Source organism: Suricata suricatta, chromosome 8, assembly GCF_006229205.1.
Source record: "Suricata suricatta isolate VVHF042 chromosome 8, meerkat_22Aug2017_6uvM2_HiC, whole genome shotgun sequence".
In the NCBI taxonomy this organism is placed as follows: Eukaryota; Metazoa; Chordata; class Mammalia; order Carnivora; family Herpestidae; genus Suricata; species Suricata suricatta.
This window is the reverse complement of record NC_043707.1, coordinates 48761632-48778434: the sequence shown is the minus strand read 5'-3', so window position 1 is coordinate 48778434 and position 16803 is coordinate 48761632. Positions and strand designations below refer to the sequence as shown.

Here is a 16803-nt window from a genome sequence, read left to right as displayed (position 1 = left end):
CTCCTCGGGGTCAACTCTAAAGGGTGCCCCTTGCTTGAATTGTCATTGGCCTGAAAGAGGGCCCAGCAGCAGCTTGTAGGCAAAGATGGGCTGTCGTCCTCTGAGGGCCCTCCCTGGACACGGCGTGTGGCTGCTGCCCCTTACAGCCTGAACTGGATGCTTCGTCAACAACGGGAGCTTGAAAACTCGATGTGTCTTGTTTTCCAGTGATACTCAAGAATTCTACAAACCCAGTTGGTAGGAAGTTAAATTCCTGGTCTGGCAAAGGATTGAGCAGAAAAACCTCAAGTAAGAGGATTTTTTTTTTTTTTTTTGGTAAATTCCTTGCTCAGTTTGGGAGCTTGGCTTACTTTTCCTGATACTCTGTTACCATCTGGCTTGGCTTTTCTTCAGGCAAAAATAACTCCATGCTGATTTTGAACTACTGGCTTGTTGTTGATGTCTTTATAGACTCATCCAGCTACTACTGAATAAGTTTTTTTTAAATGTTTATTTTTGAGAGAGAGTGAGCATGAGCAGGGTGGGGGGGCAGAGAGAGAGGGGAACAGGGGATCTGAAGTGGGCTCTGCGCTAACAGCAGAGATCCCGTCATAGGGCTCGAACCCACAAACCGGGAGATCATGACCTGAGCCGAAGTCGGACACTTAACCAACTGAGCCACCCAGGTGCCCCCAGCTACTGCTGAATAAATGGCTCCCAATAAAATGGGTGTTCGTGCTTGAGGTAGGGCGGCTAATTTCAGAAATGTAAAGAGACTCAGCAAACTGTCCCCAGAAGGGGGCCTTATGCACTGAAAATCCCTTTTCCCACCTAGCCAGAGAGTCTGAGGTTTGGGGCAGGAGAAGAGGATGAGATGGGTTGGAGTCTGGGCTGCAGGGCAAATTGGAGGGTTGTCTTGCGTGTTTGCTCTTGAGATCCAGAGTTTAGAATATGTCATAAACAGTAGTGTTCTCACACAGGTCCCTCGCCACGGAGGAAATCCTGTCCCAGTGACCTGCCAAGACATGTCCGCCCTTGACTGTCTCATCAAGTAAACGATTGGGGCTGGTAAAGGGACGATGGGGTCCTCTTCAGGGTCCGCTGCCGTGTCTTGCCTTTTGATTCTTTGAGCATCTCTTTTTCCCTTTCTTCTACTGAAGCAGATTAGATTGTGAAACATCTACACATGTGTTTGAACCAGAACTGGCCTCCAGGTGGCGCTTCAGTACAGCGAACCGCAGCGGCTGTTTCTTGGGGTGGGAGGGTGTATCCTTATATAAGGAGATTCACGGAAATCAGCCTTCTCCACCTGCACAATCCAGCGAAGACCTGGCCTTTGTCAGTGGTCAAGCTAGGACCCTGAAGAGCTCGGGGGCGCAGGGGGCTACAAAAGCTCCTAGCCCCAAGCAAAGGAACATACATAGGTTTAGGCCAGGGCAGCCAGGTTTGGGCTCCGCCTGCTGGGATAATGAACCCAGAGCTTCAGGCTGTGCCTTCTGACATCCAGGAGGCCTCGCCCAGGCTCACCGCCCCAGAGCAAGCACTGGGCGTGGCCAGCAGCCTGCCTGAGGTCTGCAGACGCGGCAGACGGCACCTGGGTTTCAATCCTCTCAGGCCTCCCCGCACACCTCGTTCTCACTCTCCCCTATTTACAAGCGCTTGGCCCAGTGTGATCTCCTTTGCTGCTCACAAATTCCCAGGGAGGGAGGAGGGACAGGGTGGGGCCCTGGGAGGACACAGCGCATCATGAAGATTTCCCTTCCTGGCCTGTTTCTCCCAGCAAATCTCCAGTCCCTTGGGGGCAGCTACTGAATTCGATGTAGTGGTTTTAGGGCTTAGCACAAAGTGCTTGGCACGCTGGAGGTGCTCAAAATTGTTTATTGAATGAATATTTATGGATGAGAAAACCTAATCAAAGGACAGTAGGTGGTAGAGTCCAGTCTAGAAGTCAGAGCTTCAGGCTTCTGGGGCCAGAGACAAGGCCGCACGAGGTGCTAATGACATCGTTGGTTGTCCAGTCAGATATAGAGTTTGCTAGTACATAAAGGGACCCGTGCCGATCTGTCTCCATGTCCGGCTCTCACCAACATGAAAGCTGTGCTCTGGGTCAGGCGCCAGGGCTCCAGTTTGCTGTCTGTCAGATGGACTTGAGATGTGAGTGGGTCTGGAGGCATGGCCAGCCTTTAAGGCGGCTTCCTTAAAAGTATGCAGGAGGGATGGTAGGTACCCCATGCTCCCGGCTGTCAAAACCTTTCTGTCTTTAACTGCTGGACAGGCTGGAGGTAAAAAACTCATCCAGATGTCCACTCTACCCAACTCCAACCCAGGACTTAGCACTCTGTTGTTGATTTCAATGTACATATTTCAGGTAGCTTAGGACTCTGCAAAGAGATGACGTAGATTTAAATCCCAGCTCCCCCACTTCTTAGCTGCGGCCTTGGGCAAGATGTTTAACCTCTTTGTGCCTCGATTTCTCATCTTTTAAGTGATGATAGTAAGAGTATTTTTTTTAACATTTAAAAAAAATATTTATTTTTGAGAGACAGAGAGAGAGGCAAGCAGGTGAAGGGCAGAGGGAGGGAGACACAGAATCTGAAGCAGGCCCCAGGCTCTGGGCTGTCGGCACAAAGCCCGATGTGGGGCTCAAACCCACGAACTGCAAGATTATGATCTGAGCCGAAGTCCGATATTTAACTGACTGAACTAGGAGCCCCTAAGAGTACTTAATTCACAGAGGTACTTTAGGGATTTATGGAGTTAATATATAGTATAACAATTAAAACAGTTCCTGGCAATAAGTAAAGGCTAGGAAGTGTTCCACTGATCTCTCTATAGTATCCTGGATTTGAGAACTGGCTTGCGTTTACCCTATGGGAGTTCTTCAGGATTTTGTAGAATTCCTTGGAATTCGTGCATTTGAGCTTCCAGGCTCTCAATTTTCTCCCACACAGTTACAGCTCTTTGGTGGTCTAAAGAAGAGAGGAAACAACTTGAAATGCATTTTCCTGCTGATTGGAGCAGTGGCATTATCTTTGTTTAATGTAAAGCCTTTCCTGGTAGCTCCAGAGTTCAGGTGCTTTCTTTCCTACAACAGTGCTCACCATGTAGCACATAGTAGGTGTTTCATAAATGCTTATGGCAGGAAGGGAGGAAGGATGATACAGAGGCTAACACGAGTACAGCGTACTTTATACAGACAAGGTCCCTATGGAATTCACACTTGTCCCCTAAGACCTACTGACTAAGCATGAAAATCACCAAGGAAATGTGATCAGCTTGGAGGAGAAGGAGGGCGGGGAGGAGAGAGGAGAAACTGGAGCAGCTGTTATCTGACCAAAGATATCGGTCTTTCCACTGTACCTGGTTCCATTGCTGATGGGTTGCATCAGCTCAGGCCAAGATTAAAACCTTGCTGCTGCTCTGGGACATCGAAGGCATCTCCAATTGCCGTCTGCCCCAGAGAATTGTTTTTCTAGGGGTAGTTTGTCATTTGTTTTTGTAGCCTAGCCTCTCTGGTGCTCTTCTTCATGTCTAGAGACCAGCCAGCACACCAGACTCCTCTATGAGGTTTGGCAAGAGAAAGAGATAGGAGGTAGACAATGTTTCAGGACAATTCGTTAGTGGAAGCCTTTCTGACCTTGGCAGCCTTCTTCCAATTCTTATGCCAATTAGACTTCTAATAGATCCTCACCCACAACCCAGATCCTCTAGCCTGAAAGGCTTAGAGTAGATTGAGTGTAACTAGAGACTACTCTAGTTTGAGGTTCCATAAGGGACTTGAAATTGAAACTCAACAGAGCTTTTCTAGTGAACACACTCGCTATTTAATCATCTAGGTCATTGATGGTAAGTAGGACTGTCTCAACTGGCATGCCAACTCTGATTGATGGATAATATCTGCCTGGGGAATTGCATTGGAGAGGGATTCTGAAGCTATACCGTCACATCTGGGGCTTAGGAGCAAGGGCTGCGATCAATCAACAATGTCAGAGATGCAGGGAAGGGAGTGGCCCCAGGAGAGGTAGATATTTACCTGCTTGTGTTGCTAATGAGAAGCGGAAGCTATTTATATGGAAGTTGGGAAAACAAAGATGGTTGCAGGGTCAACTATGCTCATTTAAGTAAATCAAGGCAGACCTTGAGCAATTCAACTTTTGGGGGAAATGTGGTACCAGTTCAGGAAGGAAGGCAAAGAAGGAATAAGGGTGGGGACAGCGTAGTGTTCTGATTCCAGGTTTTTGAACCTACTGTATTCAAAAAACGGTCAGGTGGAGAGATGACTGCCATGACAACATTAGATGGCTGTTCTGAACTGGAGTTCAAGACCTGAGCAGGTTCTAGAATAGAGTCAAGTCATTGACAAGTGGATGGAAAAGCATAGAGAGTGCTTCTCGAATGGAGGACCATGAATCACTTAGTATACACGAGCTGTTATGAGTATTTTGACCTGACAAACAGGCAGGCGTTCGGAGAGAGAGTTCCACAAGTTTGGGAAACCCCTATCAAGAAAATTTAAAGGAGTTAACTGTAGCCCAAGGTAGCTCTTGGCCAGAGGAGGTTATTGATGATTGGTTTAGGCTCTGAAAGGCCTTGAGTGACAGTCTGAGGAGTTAAGTTTTGGTCAGAGATGCAGATGTTTGTGTGCTAGAGACATAATGCAATCAGAGTTGGGTTTCAGGTGATTACTGTTGATACCGTGAAGGAAAGATTGAAGAGAGGAGAGCTAAGAAACTGTTACATGGTCCAAACAAGAGGTATTAACAGCCTGACCTAGGGCAGTAGCAATGGGAATGGAAAGGGAGGGCTAGAGTCAAGGGCCATCTCACCAATAGTACTGGAAGGACCAGGCTGACTTCCAGCAGCCCTCAAGTTCATGAGGGGTTGTGCTCAAGGGCACTGACCCACTCTTTTCTACAATCCTGAGAGCAAAACCTGCGGAGTGGGAGGTAGGATGCTGAGATGGAGTGTTTGATTAGACAGAAAGTAAAACTTCTTGCCTCTGGGGCTGATTCAGCCCAGGAGAGTCTATAATTCCTGTTAGCACGTGAAAGTCAGAGAGGCTTCGCTGGTCAGAGGCTTTCAAATTTGACCCTCCAAAGAGGGATGCCTGGGGGCCCAGTAAGTTGAGCATCTGACTCTTGGTTTCAGCTCTGGTTTCGATCTCACGGTTCATGGAGCTCTGAGCTGAGAGTGTGGAGCCTGCTTAGGATTCTCTCTCTTTCTCTCTCTCTCAGAATAAAAGAATAAACTTGAAAAAGAAATGAAAAAAAAAAAAGATCCTCCAAAGAAGTCATTGAAGTTCAGATTCTCATTCTCCATTTTTAGAGACTTGGATTCAATTGGCGGAGCCTGGGAATCTGCATTCGACGATGTCCTGAAATGGTTTTGATATCAAATTTAGGAACTGTTTAGTCCCCTCACTACAATTTACAGGTGAGTGAACTGAGGCCCCCACTGGAGTCGGGGGGTCCCCGTGGCCCTTGCACAAGGGCACCAGTTAGTGGCAGGGCTGAGACTAGTACCCTAGGCTTACGACTCCTCTAACACATCAGGGACCCCTACTTGGTCCCACTGCTTGGCTCTAGGCTAAGGGTTACACAGTGATTAAAAAGTTCAGACAGGGGGCGCCTGGGTGGCTCAGTTGGTTAAGCGTCCGACTTTGGCTCAGCTCATGATCTCACAGTTTGTGGGTGCGAGCCCGTGTTGGGCTCTGTGCTGACAGCTCAGAGCCTGGAGCCTGCTTCGGATTCTGTGTCTCCCTCTCTCTCTGCCCCTCTCCCACTTGCTTTCTGCCTTTCTCTCTCAAAATAAAATAAAGACCTTAAAAAAAAAGTTCAGACAGTTCTTCTATCGCCCCCCTGCACTGTGAGCGCCCCCAGGAGACATGTTGCTTAAATCTAGGACATAACAGAAGCATATTGAGGGTAATAATAGTAATAATAATAATAGCAGCTAACATTTACTGTGTGCCAGGCATTGCTCTAAACACTTTACACGTAGAACTCTCTAATCCTCACATTAACCCATGAGGTGAATATTTTCCCCATTTTACAGAAGAGGAAACTGAGGCACCGGGAAGCTAAGAGGACAAGGAGCTACTTCGGCCATGTCATGTTCAGGTGATTGTTTCCCTTTCTTAGGGCACTCTGACCCTCTACTTCCTTTATTCCACACATTTAGAGCTGGTTCCATCCCCTCCACACCGCCCTCATCTTCTGCCCAGGGAGCCACTCAGAACTGAGCGGGGGCCGGGGGGGGGGGGGGGGGGGTTTGGCCGCAGTGTCTCCCCCCCCCCCCCAGTGCCAAACTCCACTGGAAACCTCCCTTCATTGAGGAGCTGCAGCAGCTCTGCCAGTGAGCCCCCTTGCTGCCAGAGGGAGGGCGTTGTCAGGGAATCCGTTCTTTGGTTGGGGGGGGGTGGCTGGATGGGGGCACATCTGGGCTAGAGTGGTGGTGAGTTGTGTGTGGTGCTTTAAATAAGTTTTGTTACGGCTGAGGCACATGCTCTATCACTGTTGAAATCTTGTCTAATTCTGTGAGTCGAGACCCTGTGTTAGAACTCACACATTTCCTTTTGGGTCTAATGAACGTAATTTCTCTCCCCTGGACGCCCCGGTGGTGAGTTTTCATAGCTGTGTTTTTATTTTTGCAGTGGCCACTAGGAAGCTCAGGATTCTCTTTGTTGCCTAAGTGATCACTCCTCCATCTGATTTTGAGTTTGCGACAAAATTAACTTCCTCCCCTTAGTTTTTCCTCCAGTTTTAATGGTTATTAATGTCTGAATTAATTTTAATTTGCCATGCTTCTTTTTCTTTTAAGTTTATTTATTTATTTTGATAGAGAGAAAGTGAGCACATGTACGTGCAAGTAGGCTAAGGACAGAAGGAGAGAGGGAGAATCCCACACAGGCTCCATGATCAGCTTGGAACCCGACAAGGGCCCAGTCTCAGACTGTGAGATCATGATCTGAGCCGATATCAGGAGTCAGTCACTCAATCGAGTGAGCCAGCCAGGCGCCCCAGTATGCCAGTGGTTCTTAACAATGGATGATTTTTACCCCGAAGGAACATGGGAAATGTCTGGAGATATTAAAACAATTTTTTAAATGTTTCTTTAGTTTTGAGAGAGAGAGACAGAGCATGAGCTGGGAAGGGCTGAGAGAGGGAGACACAGAATCTGAAGCAGGCTCCAGGCTCTGAGCTGTCAGCACACAGCCCCACGAGGGGTCCGAACTCACCAATGACTCATGACCTGTGCCGAAGTTGGGCACCTAACCAACTGAGCCGCCCAGGCGCCCCTGGAGACATTTTTGATTGTCACAGCTGGGGATTGCTTCCATCATGTAGTGAGTAGAGCCCAGGGACCCTGCTAAACATCTTCCCGTGCCCAGCCAGCCCCCACAACGGAGACTGCTCTGGCCCAAACGTTAATAGTGCTGAGACTGAGAAAGCTCGTGTAAGGCAGACGTGACCGGATATCATCGCCGTGGGCGTCCGCAAACTCTTTAGCCTGGTTCTCAGTCCTTAATCTGCCTGTTGAACTGCACATGCCTCAGGATAGGGTGGGCGATTGTAGCCAGAGCCACACACACCGCCACGTAAGGGAGTGCAGGCATTGCGGGGTAGCCCACAGAGAGCAGACCGCACAGGGAAAGATTTCTGAATCTCAGAAAGCCTTCATGTCCATTGTCATTGCAGGTCCAGAGAGGGGCAGGGGCTCCCAAAGGCGCTGCTGGGCTTGTTACACTGGGGAGCACTGACCCATCCCATGACAAGGACTGGCTGGAGAGCCCCAGGCTACTGAAGCCCCACACAGAGTGCTCCATGTGCCCCTGCTCCTCCCCCCTCCCCCTGCCTGTGGCTTCCTTTCTCCCAGCATCCCAGGCACTGAGCCCCCGTCTCCCTGGTCCAGGTCTCAGGGAGTGGATCCATCTTACCCCCGCATCTCATCTGGATGCTGAATGTCCCTGGGGCAGGATGGGTCCTGTTTCCATTGTACACACACAGAAATCTCCCTCACAGCCTCCTGGAGCACGCTGCTAGGAGAAAGCTCCGAATTCTGGCGGCTAGGGCATCTCTTTTGGAAGGCGGTGCTCTTGTGGAAAGAACACTGCACAAGGAATTAGCAGGCTGCGGCTGCTGGTTTGTGCACTCAGAAGTTGTGCATGGCTCACTGCAGGCCTGAGTTACATTTGTCTCCTCCATGGTGCCTGGCATGGGGTTTTGCGCAGGGCTAGTTGTCACTAGTTACTTGTTGGATGGAATAAATGTGTCACTGCTAGGCTCTGCCCCGCTATCTGGACAGATCGAAGCCATCTCCATGGATGGACTCAGGTGGCGGCAGTCTGCTCCAGGCCAGAGGACGCAGGATACATGTCGACTCTGTGGGGTTCATGGCTGATGGCTCACCGGTATCCTCCCACCTGCTGTGCAGGCACCTGGCCACAGTGCTGAATCCTGCCCCTTGTCTGCCGGCGTGAGTCCGCCTACCCCATTCCACCTCTCTGGGCTACAGGATCTTGGAGGCCAGGGACTATTAGTGAATTACACTCAGAGTTATTAGGGACCTACTCTGTGCCAAATACTGGGCTGAGTGTTGCAGACACAGCAATTAATGAGAAAGACATGGTACTTGCCTAGCAGGGGTAGAGATTTTGTGCGAGCAACTGCAACGGGGATGGATGTAATGAAAGAAGATGAACAGGGGAGATTGTTACTGTTTGATATATAGAAATGCTAGAAATTCAATGGATACAATTTTTTAAATGCTTATTTATTTTATTTTTGAGAAAGAGAGAAAGCACACACAGGGGAGGCGCAGAGAGGGAAAGACAGCAGGAATCCCAAGCGGGCTCCACACCACCGGCACAGAGCCTGCCATGGGGCTTGAACTCACACACTGTGAGATAATGACCTGAGCCGAAATCAAAGAGTCAGACACTTAACCTACTGAGCCACCAGGGCACCCCCCAGTGGATACAATTTTTATCTTAGAAGCCACACTTGTGTCCCATTCCTCGATGCTGATGTCCCCCAGAGGCAACGGCAGCAGTTATGTGCATGGCCTGATTTCATGGGGATGCAAGCGTACCCACCCTAAAACGTCCAGGTCCCGGGCCTATTATGATACAGTTACAAAACTATGGGAATTTAGAAACGATCCAATCTGGTTTTGAATCCTGTCTCTTCCTCGCTGGTATGTTAATATTTCTGAGATAAACTTCCCTGTCTGGTCTGTAAAATTTAAATAACAATATCTGTCCCCAGCAAGGTTGACTCAGCGGTACCTCTTGGGACTCACAGTTGGGTTACTAAACCGAGTCAGCCTTGGGACAGCCCTCTTCTATGAGAGCAGAAATCCCCACAAGTCAGGGCAAGGTCAGGCCACAGACAAGGCTGTGTCCTAAGCAGCAGTGGTTACATGTCCATCTTGGTTGAGGGATGAGCAAATGCAGAAGCTTGTCTTCTCCCTGGTGGGCTAGTTGGTAGACAAGCCTTAGGGACCCTAAGTCAGGGTCTCCAAGTGGTAGGGACAACACTGGTGACGTGGGGGGTAGAGGAACAGTTCTGATTTTGCTATCTATCCATGATTTTAATGTGATTTGGGACAATGCTGGCAGCATTAGCAAACTCAAGATTGTATGACCATTTCTGTTTAGAATGATGTTAAGTTTTTAAAAAGAATGTATTTTTTTTATTATTTTATTTTTATTAAAAAATTTTGTTAATGTTTGTTTATTTTTGAGAAAGAGAGAGAGAGAGAGAGAGAGTGAGAGTGAGCGAGCACCACTTGGGAAGAGGCACACAGAGAAGGAGACACAGAATCCGAAACAGGCTCCAGGCTCTGAGCTGTCAGCACAGAGCCCAACGTGGGGCTCAAACCCACAAACCGTGAGATCATGACCTGAGCCGAAATTGGATGTTCAACCAACTGAGCCATGCGGTGCCCCAAAAGGAGAATTAATTTTAGAAAACAGGTAAAAACTTGTTCAGTTGGCACAGTGATAGAACGAAAGTTATAAAGGGGGCTCACAAATGACTAAAATTCGGGAAACATTGATCTAATAAGCCTTTTTATATTAGTAATGAAGAAGCTGAGATCAAGAAACAGACCTGGGACTTGAACCAGACCCTCCAAGCTCCAGGCAGTGTTCCTCTGAGCAGCCCAGGCTCTCTCCCTTCATTGAGCAGCCTACCCTAGAAGGTACTTTGCTTAGGGTTCTTTTTTTTAAATAAAAGTTTTATCGAGATGTAGCTCACATACCATAAAATGCAACCCTTCAAAAGTGTCTAACTTAGTGGGTTTTAGTAAATTCACCAAGTTGTGCCAACAACAGCATGATCCAATTTTAGAACATTCTGTTGTGACCTTGAGAATCCAGGTAGCCGCTGGGTAGCCACCAGCCCAAGACAAGTGAGGAGGTTCTTGGAGCCAACCTGAGCCCAACTTACTCCTGGAGCCCAACCTGAAAGACCCACAGACGATCCACAGAACTGTGAGGGAGAGAAATCAGTGCATAAATGTGTAAGTGACTTTGGAGTCCAACAGGCCTAGTTTGAATTCCAGCTTCTTAATTCTATCATCTTGTTTCTTACTGTCTCCGTGTCTGTCTCCAGGTCTTTAAGGTGGGGTGACATCTACCTCATAGAGTTGCCTGAGGGTGAACGTGGTTAGCCACAGAGCCTCTCGCACAGCGGGGCTCGGTCACGTTGTCGGCTGCCCACGAAGCATCTATTCCCCCTTTCTTGCACCAGTTTCTATTTAGGTTTCCCATATGTCACCCTGTGCTTCCCGGGAAGCTGACCGCACCATGAACTTCAGAGCCGGTCTTGACCGGAGTAAGAGAAATCTCAACCCTCTTACCACCCATTGGCTCAGGAACTCGGGTGTAAGCCGGTCAGCAGAGGCCATAGGGCCAGCCTCAGCCATGTGCTAGGAACGGTGTGTGCCTCAGTCAGGTTCTTAGCTGCAATAGCAGAAGCCGATCTGGGTGATTCAGCACTTGGAGAGTTTATAGAAAGGACAGTGGGTGGCTCACAAGATCATAGGGAGAGCTGGAAAGCCAGGCTCCAGGGCAAGCTGGCCAAACCATTCCGCAGGTCAGAGCTGACAAGAAAACTGCTGCCAACACCAAGCTCTGGGTGCAGGCGCTATAGACTCTTCTAGATGCTTCCATGCCAGGAGCTTGACTTTGCAGCCACGAATGCCTCTGCTGTGTGTGTGTATGTGTGTGCGTGCACGCATGTGTGTGGTGGGCTGTGGTAGAAGAACAGAATCATCTAGCTTCTACTTTGGGGGAGGTGGGACTTATCATTTCAAACTTGTCCTAACAAAGGGAGAGCAAAATCTGGCTTCTACCTTAGGGAGGTGGAACTTATAATTTTGAACTTGTCATAACAAAGGATGAATGTTCAAAAGAGCCAGAGTGACCACAAGCATGACAGATGTCTACCACAAGATTCGCTCCAGGTTGAGAGAATGAGGCACAGGGGGGTTGTTTGTTGGGACTTCTTATAAAGAATCTTCCTTATTCGTAAAAAGGACATAAGGGGAGACGCTCTTTTCTCTGGACATTGTGATGCGTTGATGTGGAGTCTGGAGAGCAATAAATCATTCTGGCATCAAGGAAGCCAACCTGAAAATGAAGCCAATACACAGGGCAGGGGAAGCAAGCGGGGAGCAGAGAAAGAGTGCCCAGCCCTTGTCCTAAGCTGGTTCTGAAGCCCTCCGTGTATCTAATTTCCAGGCACATGAGCAAAGGCATCCTAGCCGATGTAGAAGCAATTACACATAAGAAAATTACTAAGACAGTGCAAGGTGAGGAAATCAGTGGGAAGGCTTGGGTTCTAGCCCCATTTCTGCCTTGTGCTTCCTACCCAAGCATTAACCTCTGAACCACAGTTGGGCTTCACCCCCCAGAACTGTCGTGGAGTGAAATGAAGGGTGTAGGAGAACCGCGGAGACGAAAGCACAAAGGATTCTTCTTCCCCACGGGGTCTTGTAATCGAACAAGACAGGGGCAAAAACAGGATAATACATGAACAAACAGCTGTTTTCTCAAAGGCTTTAACATTCCAGGTTCCCATTTGGCCTAAGTTCTCATGTGTTCTCTATACTTGGCAGCTGGGTGGGAGGCAGTGGGAGGTAGGAAGGAGACAGAAACGCTTTGAAGTAGAATTAGGTCAGAGCTGATCATTAAACAGTGTGTAGATTGGGGGAGTTTGCTTTTCCTTCTCTCTGTGTTCTTAAAGAAGCCCAGGGAAACTTTAGGTTGGCCTTCAGGAGGAGAAGGAAGGAAGGTTCCAGATGTGCCAGATATTTTACCTTTCTTAGATTGTCCTCACAGCAGGGAGGGAGGGAGGTTTGCCTCCATTTCTCAGACTGGGAAATGGTTCTGAGAGGTAAAGTCACCTGCCCTGGGTATGAACTTGAACTTAGTGCCATGAGATCCAGACCCCATGCTCTTTTCAGCACACCTCCTTCCCCCATCAGCTCCCCAGAAAACACAAAAAGATACTCCATTCGGTATTTCAGTTCTAAAGGTTGAAACAGAAGCGTACCAGGAAGGCCGAGGGAAGGCGCTGTCTCCTCAGGTTAACTTCAAATGTTCTCTTACCCCGAGGGAGGCGACAGTGGTATCAGAAGAACATGATCATGTTTGTAAATACCAAGTATATCTTTGAAGGATGCCCGTCACAGAGGGAGATCTGAGGCAGGGAAGGGAGGCAGCCACTGAGGGGGAGGAAGAAATAGACACTTCTCCCTGCTGCCTTGTGCTTGCTCAACATCGTAGTAGGTGCGTGTATTACCTACTCAGAGAGTAAATAAACTAAATGATTGTTGGCATTGAGGTCTTAGGTCTGCTGCTTCCGAACAGTGACCTGGGCTAGCCACTCTTTAGTGTTTCCTCATTTGTAACATGAGGATGAAACTGTCTGCCTCTCAGGCCTGCTCAGAAGATCAGATCGCATCGTGCACATGAAAAGAGCTTGGCATTTACTAAATGCTCACGAAACAGAAGGCCGTGCTCCAGACTGCAGAGCTCTCGTCCTGTGAAAACCACAATCAGCAAGTTATTATTGCTTGTTTGGCCATGGCATTTATACAGAGAATTTTGGAATATTTTTCTTTTCAATCTGGACTACCTCCTGGGCCTGAAATAGTTTGCTAAGTCCACCATGAGAATAACGCGTATGTTAGAGGGAAGAACATAGGCGTGGAGTCAAGACAGCTCTGACTTCAGAACCCAAGGCTGTGTGACCCTGAGCAAGGTGCTTGAGGACTCTGAGCTTCGGCTCCTAATCAGCCCTGGGATGATTGGATCCTCCTGGGTGGTCTTTCTTCCTTATCTGATGCCCACCTCCCAAACCAGATTCAATTCCATAATGTATTAGCCAGAAACTTTTGGAGGGGGGGATACTGGGGAGAAGATACAGATCACACACCATTCAATAAACATTAAATTGAATTCTCCATCAGATCTCCCAAATTCCTCTTTTGTACCAGTGGTTTTCCCTTTCCTTCCCTTCACCTCTATGACTTCTTTAAACTCCTGTCTCTACTCTCAGCTGGTGTGCCCCACTCAGCAAAACGAAGACCTAGCAGAAGTTCCTCTCCCTGACTGCGTGCCTCCCCTGGTGGGATGGGGCAGGCTCCGTCCATCCTGCCAGAGGTAAACAGGGGATGCTAATACTTACTGTGCAAAGGCATTGTGAGGACAGGCAGAGCTGGGATTCAGGTCCAAGCTTCCCGACCTTAAGTGCAACCTTCCTGCCCACAGCTATTTTAAGACAACAGAATATTGTAGGGTCTTGATTCCTACTTCTGTCGTTGTTGGTACATTCAATTTTCAGAAGAGACAAAGAGATTCAATCTCCAGAGGCTGTGCTGGGGTCAGTACAAATTTGTGCCAAAGCCTTGCTGTCTGTGTATCTGTGATGCCAACCAGGGAGACTTGAGGCCAGTGACGACCCCTGAGGCGGAGTGACATCCTCCGACACCAAAGAGCCATCTTATTATGTACGCTGACTTCGTTTAGGCAAGAACATGGACTGAGATGTTTCAGAAATCATCTGCAAGACATGAGACATGATGAGGTTTGCTTCTTAGCCTTGCTTCTTTGCTTCCTAAGCCTTCCAGCAAGTTGGGAGGGGAGGGAAGGGGAGGGGATGGGAAGAGAGGGGAGGGGAGGGAAGGGAGGCAAAGGGAATCAGGATGAGCAAGCCTATCCATTGGGTTGGCAAAGAGGCAAGCCAGTGAAGGCGGTCAGCAGTAGGGCCCAGAGGAGAGTATGTATTAGTTTCCTAGATCTGCTGTAGCAAAGTACCATGAATGTGGTGCCTTAAAGCAACACACATTCCTCTTCTCAGCTCTAGAGGCTGGAAGTAAAGAAACCAAGGCACTGACAAGGCCATACTCTCTCTGAAGGCGCTGGGGGAGGAGTCTTCCTTGCCTCTTCCTGGTTTCTGGTGTTGCCAGAAATCCTTGGTGTCCCTCAGCTGGAAGACACATCACTTCAACCTCTGCCTCTAATGTCACATGGTGGTCTCCCTGTGTGTCTCTGTATCTCTATTATCTCTTCTTATAAAGACACCTCTCATTGGATCAGGTACGCCCAATCCAGGATGACCTCATGGTAAGTAATCATACCTACAAAGATTCTATTTTCTTTCTTTCTTCTTCTTCTTTTTAAGGTTTATTTATTTTTGAGAGAGAGAGAGAGAGGGAAAGTGCATGTGCACATGGGCATGTGAGCAGGAGAGGAGCAGAGAGAGAGAGGGAGGCAGAGGATCTGAAGCAGGCTTTACGCTGTCAGCTCAGAACCTGATGCAAGGCTTGAACTCATGAACCATGAGATTGTGACCTGAGCCAAAGTCAGACGCTTAACCAACTGAGCCACCCAGGTGCCCCGACAGAGTGTTCTTCCTATCTTCCCTGTTTCCCGGCAAAGATGTCTGCTGAAATGACCCAACAGGCAGTAGCCAGCTAACAGTGACTGAAGGAAAGGGGGGGGGTGGTGGGAATTTGTGGGGAGCTCCTTCCGCATTTTCAAAAATGGGGCAACAGAGGGCTGAGTGCCAGCTCAGTCCTTCCTATCCTCCCCCCTTCCCAGCGAAGGCAGATTTTCAAAACTAACATCTGCTGTGCTAGTCTTACCCTGACCCATAACTTCAAAATTCACGCTGGCGAATTGGCCCGTTAATCATTAATAAGGCACCGTTTCAAAGGACGGTTAACATCCCCTTCAAAGGTGGATGTGCGTGTAATTCATCCCGGTTTTTAAGAGAGATCTCCCAGAATTCTGCTCAGATTTATTGTCAAATAACAGTTCTGAAAAATTGCATCTGATGCTGACTCAGGCCTGGCAGGGCGCGTTGTCACAGGCGCTGAGTTTTGGCATTGATCTGTGCCTTCCCGGTGAGAGAACCTCAGGGGTGGAAGCCCACAGGCCTGATGGCCCTTTCAGATTAATATTTAATAGGATGACCACCCCCCTCCCAGCCCGCCAGCCCGGATCGGTGCCACAAGCCAGGCTCAGCCTTGCTGCGCACAGGGGCTGCGAGGAAGACTTGGCAGAATTTTAATTAACTGAAGATAAACATACGGAGGGAGCGCGAGTCCATTAGCGGCACCACTGCCCGGGGAGAAAAGGCCTCGCTAATCACACGCCACAGCAGGTGAAATGACCTGCAGACCAGCAGCGTCCATTTGCTTTCAAATTAAAAAACGTATTTTCAAAATAAACACACGTGGGGTCTCCATTTGTCATGTTGTTTCTCCCAAAAAGCAAGAAAGCTGGGAAGCTAATGAGCAACTGTTTTCAATATATTTCTTGCCCAGGAAAGCTGAACACCCAAGTGCAAGGGCAGCAAAACGAGGCTGGGGAGTTGCCCTTTCCCCAGAGGAGAGGGAAGTTTCCGGGAAGCCCAGTAAAGGCAGTGAGAGATTGAGGACCGAATCAGAGGAGAAGTACAAAGAACATGGTCAGCCTGGGCCGGATTGGCTGAACCCAGAAGTGGGTGAAAACGCAGGTGTGGCGGGCATATGCTATTTGTTCAGCGCTAGGGAGTCAGCAATTCACCGACCTTGGTTTAGATTACGAGATGGCCAAGTGACAGGGCTGGAGCTCAAGTTTTCAATATCCCAGAGGGAAGATTTTATACAGTTCTTGAACATGGGGTACGTCATTCACTCACTGTACTATATAGTCATCACTCGCTATGGGACCAGTGCCATCCAGGTGCGTCTGGAGACCCAGCAGTGAGGGAGGTTTCACAGTCTCTGTCCTCATGCATTCAACCCGGGGAGGTGGAGGGCAAGATCAGGGGGCGACTAAGCACACGGACCTGGGTGGCGAGAAAAAGTTGGTTGTGCATAAAGGTGGAGGGGAGCATGGGGGGGGGTGCCTTTTCATTATTTTATCTTTTTTTTTTAAATTTTTTGCAAGTGCAAAATCCTGAGAGAGGGAGGAACTTAATCTATTGGAGGAAGGGAGAAAGCGTGAGTGGTCGAAGCTCAGTGAGAAAGGAGATGAGTAGTAGAAGAAAAGAACGGAGAGAGGAAAGATTAAGGAGATAGGATTTTATTCCAGGTGCAGTTCTTTTTTTTAAAGTAATTTTTGAATTTATTTTTTAAAAATTTACATCCAAGTTAGTTAGTGCAACAATGATTTCAGGAGAGATTCCTTAATGCCCCTGACCATTCAGCCCATCTCCCCTCCCACAGCACCTCTAGTAACCCTCCGTTCTCCGTATTTAAGAGTCTCTTATGTTTTTGTCCCCCTCCCTGTTTTTATATTATTTTTGCTTCCCTTCCCTTATGTTC

The 16803-nt window shown here is 48.5% G+C and overlaps 1 long non-coding RNA gene across 1 annotated transcript; it reads left to right on the top strand.

The window, feature by feature from the left end:
• Window positions 1–215: 215 nt before the first annotated feature.
• Window positions 216–5425, top strand: LOC115299764. The gene is made up of 3 exons (XR_003912322.1): window positions 216–288; window positions 960–1030; window positions 5305–5425. It is a non-coding gene; the product is annotated as an uncharacterized LOC115299764 (long non-coding RNA).
• The last annotated feature ends 11378 nt before the right edge of the window (window positions 5426–16803 follow it).